Genomic DNA, 6,143 nt, shown 5'->3' with positions numbered 1-6,143 from the left:
GCAGATAGGAACAAGCTGCTGCCCCAACAGAAAAATTAATCTAGCTTGAACTTCTCTTGAGTTTATCTGCTCTAACACAGAACAGTACTATGACAATGCTTCTCAAGAAATATATTAACCCTTTAATAGAAGTGAGCAAATAACTGCTTCCTCTAGAAAACATGAAGATGATTGGTGCCACAGACTTGTACGACAGTTTGCACAGTTACTGGTTTTCACAAAACACAATGCTGCCTGGGGATGTCTCTGGCAGAGTGCCAGGAAAGAGACATCATATAGTAAGGATTATCAACACTGCTCATAAGGCATCTGTAAAGGGCCTACACTTTCTAAATTGATATAGGTATTCATATGATACAGCAATTCTTTGTCATTTTATGAAGTGATCACTAGGAGTTCCTAGAGTAAATAAAGCAGTAGAAAATACTCTAAATCACTGACCTGACACATGACAGAGACATCCTGTTTTAACACAGAGTCTGCAGAAAGCCGCCTTCTGGAATGAATTGGGAGAGCAACCAAAGAGAACAGTTAAAGAATGTTATGAGAAAAAGATGAATGTTCATTGAGACTGGGGTGCACATATTTCTCACTGAAAATTACAGAGACTTGCCAAGCTGTACAGGCCTGAAATCAAAAGTTGCAGTCCTGGCTCCCAGTTCACTTTTTCTTGTGTCTAGCCCTCTATTTCACTCAACTGCAGTGCCATAGGCCTTCCTCCGCTCCACAGCACTATGCACTAGAGGCAGCTGGTTTGCCCGATTCCCCACGTTCTAGAAGAAGCCCTTCTAAAAAGCGTATTTCCCAACTTCAGATTACCATTACAGTCCCTCCCTATCTCATAGCCCACACTCCTCTACTTTTGCCACCCATCCACTCTTCCTCCCTTTCTCAACACAGTCTCAGAGAGGTGAAAATAGGAAGACCTAAATGACAGATTTTGAGCTGGTTTGCTCCTGATGTCCAGCCACAAAAATAACCAGTTCCTTCAACTATGTATGATCAGAAGTGAGCCTAAACTTCTAGATGCAGCTGGAAGAAAGAATCCATGGCCTTTCCAAGTTCCTCCTAGGAAAGGAGTGATATAATTTGAAACTAATGCAGGCACTCATTTCTCAGATCTCATAGTCGACGCAAATTTTCCAAGAATCCCAGTAATTTAAACAAATTTAAAAAACAAAGACTTTTACTGGCCCACAGTAACCAAGCTGCATGTAACTGCTTTGTTTCACTGTGTACAAATAATTGGTATTCATTTCCAGGAGATCACCCTGGAGTTTACCCTAGCCAAAATCCTGATCCCAGTATCATAATTCCTGCCAAGAATATGTTGTACCTTCAAGCTCTAATTTTCTCTGATGTGAAGACTGATGTCACCACACAATGCTAGAACGAAGGAAAGCCAAACAGCATCTGACATCATACTACTTTAGTCCAGAATTAAAACAAGATAAACAGTTACACTCACCAAGTTAATATCTAGAATATTCTGTAAATCCTTCTGAAAAAAATATACTTTATGAAAGAAGTAGCCTTGAGCACATCACAAACTGTTTTGAATGCTTAAGAAAGTCTTTTAAAGCTTTGTCTAAAATAGGTGAAAAAGTTTCAGCCAAAATCTTGAAATAATTTTTACGTGAGCTGCTAAAGACAATTCCAAGAACCTACTTAAAGTTTTACAAGATTTTTTAGCTGTTATCATAAATTGCCATTAAAAAAAAAACAAACAACAAAATACTGCAAGACCAAAAGCCAAGACCTTGGCAAACCTGTTCTAGATTTCCAAATGCTTCTGATTAGGAATCGCTGAATTGACTGTATTCTGAAACAAATGTGTATGAAAGAACCCACAGCAGAAGACTCCTCTAAATCAGCAAATATTTCAAAGAGATGTTAAATATTTAGCACTTAAGGTCACACAAGAATACCTACTTGCAGTGCATTGTATTTATCACAAATTCCACTCATTCTATAGGTACAATGAACAATAAACAAAACAGTGGCATGATTTCTCCGTAGAAAATAAGGCAGAGTAGTTTAAAAAATAAAAGTAAAAAATCCAGGCAATACTTGACCTGTGACTGTTACAGGTGAAAGTGCTAGTTAATGAAGTCTGTGTCAGTGGCAGCCAAGTAATGGATTCTCTCATCTGCTGATTCAATTGAAATGAGAGCAATAAAAAAAATTTTTACAAAAGCGCCAGGAAAAAAAAAAAATAATCCCACTGTGTCTAGCCCTACATGTGCTACAACTATTTTGCTCCACACTGACAGGTGCCCCTACCCCTAGCATTCTTCCTCTTGGCCTGTTCACATAACACAGCCATGCCACTTTAGCTTTACACCAATAATACTAATTAAGCAATAGCCTCTCTGTAGCTGTTCCCTGCTGTAGAGATGGGGAAAAGGAAAAAGTTGCCTGTGCCTGCCTTCTGTTGGACCAAGCACTGAAGCTACAAGCAATGCTGACAATATTTTCCTTAAACAACAGAATACACTGGAGCTTGGAAACAAAGGGTGGGGAAAGTGAGAGCCTCCTAAGGGGAGTAGAGCAGGAGAAATATAGTAGGATTTGGCTTCCCACAACAGTTCTCACACCTCTAAAAATACACAAGGCTGCCTCACTCTCTGTAGCTGCCCAACACTTAACATATACTACAGATGAGATACACAGCACATGGCTACCTTAACACCTTTGTCAGCTCATTGCCAGATACCTAATGCAACCAAGTGTTTGTATTTCACTTTTGCTGCTGTTAAAACATAGGCCATCAGGGGATGATCCTCTCCAAGTCACTGCTTTGTATCCTGTGGCCTCCTTTGAATACCATTTGGGATGAATTTGACAAGTGTATTCTATAAGAAGGTGTCTCTGGAATAAAAAGTGAAAGCCAGAGAGCAGTGAGGCTGCACAAATGCCTTAAAGTAAATAAGCTTTAATATGAGAATCTTTACAATTGACACTCATCTGTTGTGCTGAAATACCTCAGACACATTCATAGATCACATACCAAGATACGCATTATTGAAATGCTAGTTTATCCATGCAGTGTGACAAAGCTTGTTGAAGTGAGGTGTTAGTAGAAGATGTGAAAATAAGTGACTAATCTTAAATGGGCAACATATGTTGATCGAATTTGGAAACTGCCCTGAGCACACCTAGACCTATTAAAATACTTTCCTGACACAGCCTCTAGTTAATCCCTGAGAGTGAGCCTACAGCTAACATCATCAAACAAGGGCAAAAGTTCAGTATCAACAAAGAAGAAAGAGCAAATAATCAATACAACTTTCTCAGACCACCTGTGGTTCCTTTTTTGGTTTATTTGCCAAGCAGGAATGAAATCAAGACTCATGCAATTTAAAAAATCATAACAACAAAGCTAAAGGGTCCTTAGCATCTCTGAAGTAATTTTTTAACCTACGTAACTCACTGTTTCTTCAAAGATGCAGACCACTTATTTTTTTCTTTTAAATAAAACTGAAAATACTGCAAATGGTACTCTGCAGAATATACAAAGAATCTGTTCAACAACTTGAATACCTGTACTATCTGCAAATTACCTACTTTCTTTGTAGCTGGCTAGCACATAATAATCATTGTATATGACACAGCAGCTGCCTTGCAACCAGTCAGCTCACCACCAGAGAAATGGCTATGTCTGACTGAACTGAGATAAATTTATGTCAAAATAACAGATGAGACACGTGTATTTCTAGCTTGTCACCACTTTTAACATATTTTGCAACACTCTTTCCTACTCGCATGGATATACTATTGTAATGACCTGAGCGAAGAAGCAGTTATCTACTATCTCACAACATCTACCCTAAGTCAGAGTCTCCCACTCTATCCATGTGACCATGTCACTCTCCTCCTTTCGCAATATATGTATTCAAAACAGCAAAGGAGAGAACCTGTGTGCCATACTTCAAGGCATTTTCAAATGTGACAAAAGCACCTACTGATTTAGATTTCACTGAAGTCTAGCATGACTTGGGGTATGCATCTCTCATTTTGGAAATCTAGGACACTGAAATTTTACCCCAAATCCAAGTAGAGCATGTGCTTGTTCATTGTAAAGCAGGTTACTTCCGTGGGTGCTGACTGGCATGGAAGAAAACACTGGTTTTAGTTCTAAGTGAGGGAAGCAGACAACAGGTGGGAGGGATGGAACTTGTCTGTACAAATTCAAACTTTTGCAGACATCAATATCTGGATGACTGCCTAGACTACCCTTATAGGGGAGAAAAAAAAAAGGAAATGCAATTCCACTGCATTGAAAAGATGGACATCTAATATACATCAGATGTTTCACACTGTAGATGTGTCTACTTTCCTCTAGCCAGCACAGGATCTAGACAGCTAGCTGAGGCATAGGTGTCATCAGCATAGACACAAAAAAAAAATTGGTTAGGGTAATTCCCACCTTACACACAGGTCACATGTGAAATCCCAGTCACTGAAATCACTGGGAATCTTGTAACAACTTCAATAGCATCACAGTTTTAGCTCACATTGGTTACCTTGTTTAGAATTTGCTTTTTTGGTTATGCATCCTAATAAAGAGCATAAATCAATGCAAATACCTTTCAGAATCTTCAGCAGCATGTCAACTTGCACTTAAATCTTGCATTATTACATCTGCAGAGGAGATGTATGTCCACACTGAAATAATGCAGCATAAATAAAGCTTCATAAACAATCCTGTGGATCATGAGAACTGTTAATCATCTAGAAATGCAATCTACAAACAAAATGAAGAAAGTAGAGTTTAGACTCAGTTCTACAGCATCTTTAATCCAAAGTGTAATCTACAGTAAATTACACTGGGGTGGTGGAAGGGGGTGGAGACCTACACTACTCACTCTTTAATTAAGAAAAACAAAACAAACCAAAACCCTAGCATCTACAGTTCCATGAAACAAGCTCTCTACTTCCATTTTGAGTTACACCTTTGTTTCTTATACTTGTAATTTCAGATGTTTACATATGGCTAGAAATATTCTTATAAAGCAGTCTACTTTGCATTCCATCATCAATGATTGAACAGTATGTTGGGTAGACATTAATTACTTTAGTCAATTAAATTCCTCCTGATAAGAACAGTTCATAGTTTACATTAATAAATGAAAATAACTGATTAGTATGAATGTGTTTAAATGCTGATAATACTTCGAATAATTTAAATATAACTGTGGTTATATTAAGATTTGTCTTGCATAAGATATTAATTCCAATTAAACCTACAGTAACAAGCTTTATAATTAAAAAGGACCTGATCCAAAGACTTAAAGTAATAAACGTACTTAATTAACGGGCTGCCTTTAACCTTACATCTCTTGTCTCAGGCCAAAAATCAAAGATGTTTTTGGCTATAATGAGTCCTAGTCTTGGAAAATCCTAAAAAATAATGGAAATATTAAAGTGTATGATTAGAAGTAAGCACGTGCTTAAGTATTTTGCTGAGTAATGGTAATATGCAATAGATGGAGCTCAACGTCTACAGTTACATCTAGAAGTGCTGGCAATTCATATAGAAAAAAGCCATAGGCTACAGATTCCCACATTTATTCACGATAAGAAAGAATGACTGGGTATCTTGCTTTAAAAAGCAAAAGAGAAAAAAAAATTTTTGCTTTGCTGATTACTTCTTAGCCTAGACACAGATCCTCAGGACAATGAAGGCCTCAACTCTAATAAAGCAATTAGCATTATTATAACTCTTGAATGTACAGTGTGATGTTTCTGCTTATGCAGCTGTCAATTAGATAAAAACTGAAAACAGAAGAAATAAAACCTCTAAAGATATGTTGAAAATTCAAATATAACCTCTTGGTTGTTCATTGCATTGTTATAAAAGCATGAGAGTGTTTGTTAGTTGGTCGTTTAAAAAAACAACCAAACAAAACCAAAACAACAACAAAACAACACAACAAGTAACTGCCACAACATCAGAGAGGTTTTCATGCTCATGTCTTTTGGGGAGTGATTATGTGTTTTGTCGTGGGTTTATATATTCCTGTTTCCATGCATTCACATGCAGTCTCCAGAAGAATCCAAAATCACTGTAATAGATGTTCTCTTCACTAGTCACTCTGTATTCCAATAGCACTTGTCACACCTGGGAAACCTTCCCTCTA

This window comes from Haliaeetus albicilla, chromosome 12 (genome assembly GCF_947461875.1).
Source record: "Haliaeetus albicilla chromosome 12, bHalAlb1.1, whole genome shotgun sequence".
Lineage (NCBI taxonomy): Eukaryota > Metazoa > Chordata > Aves > Accipitriformes > Accipitridae > Haliaeetus > Haliaeetus albicilla.
The sequence above is the reverse complement of the archived record's forward strand: the minus strand, read 5'-3'. Positions refer to the sequence as shown.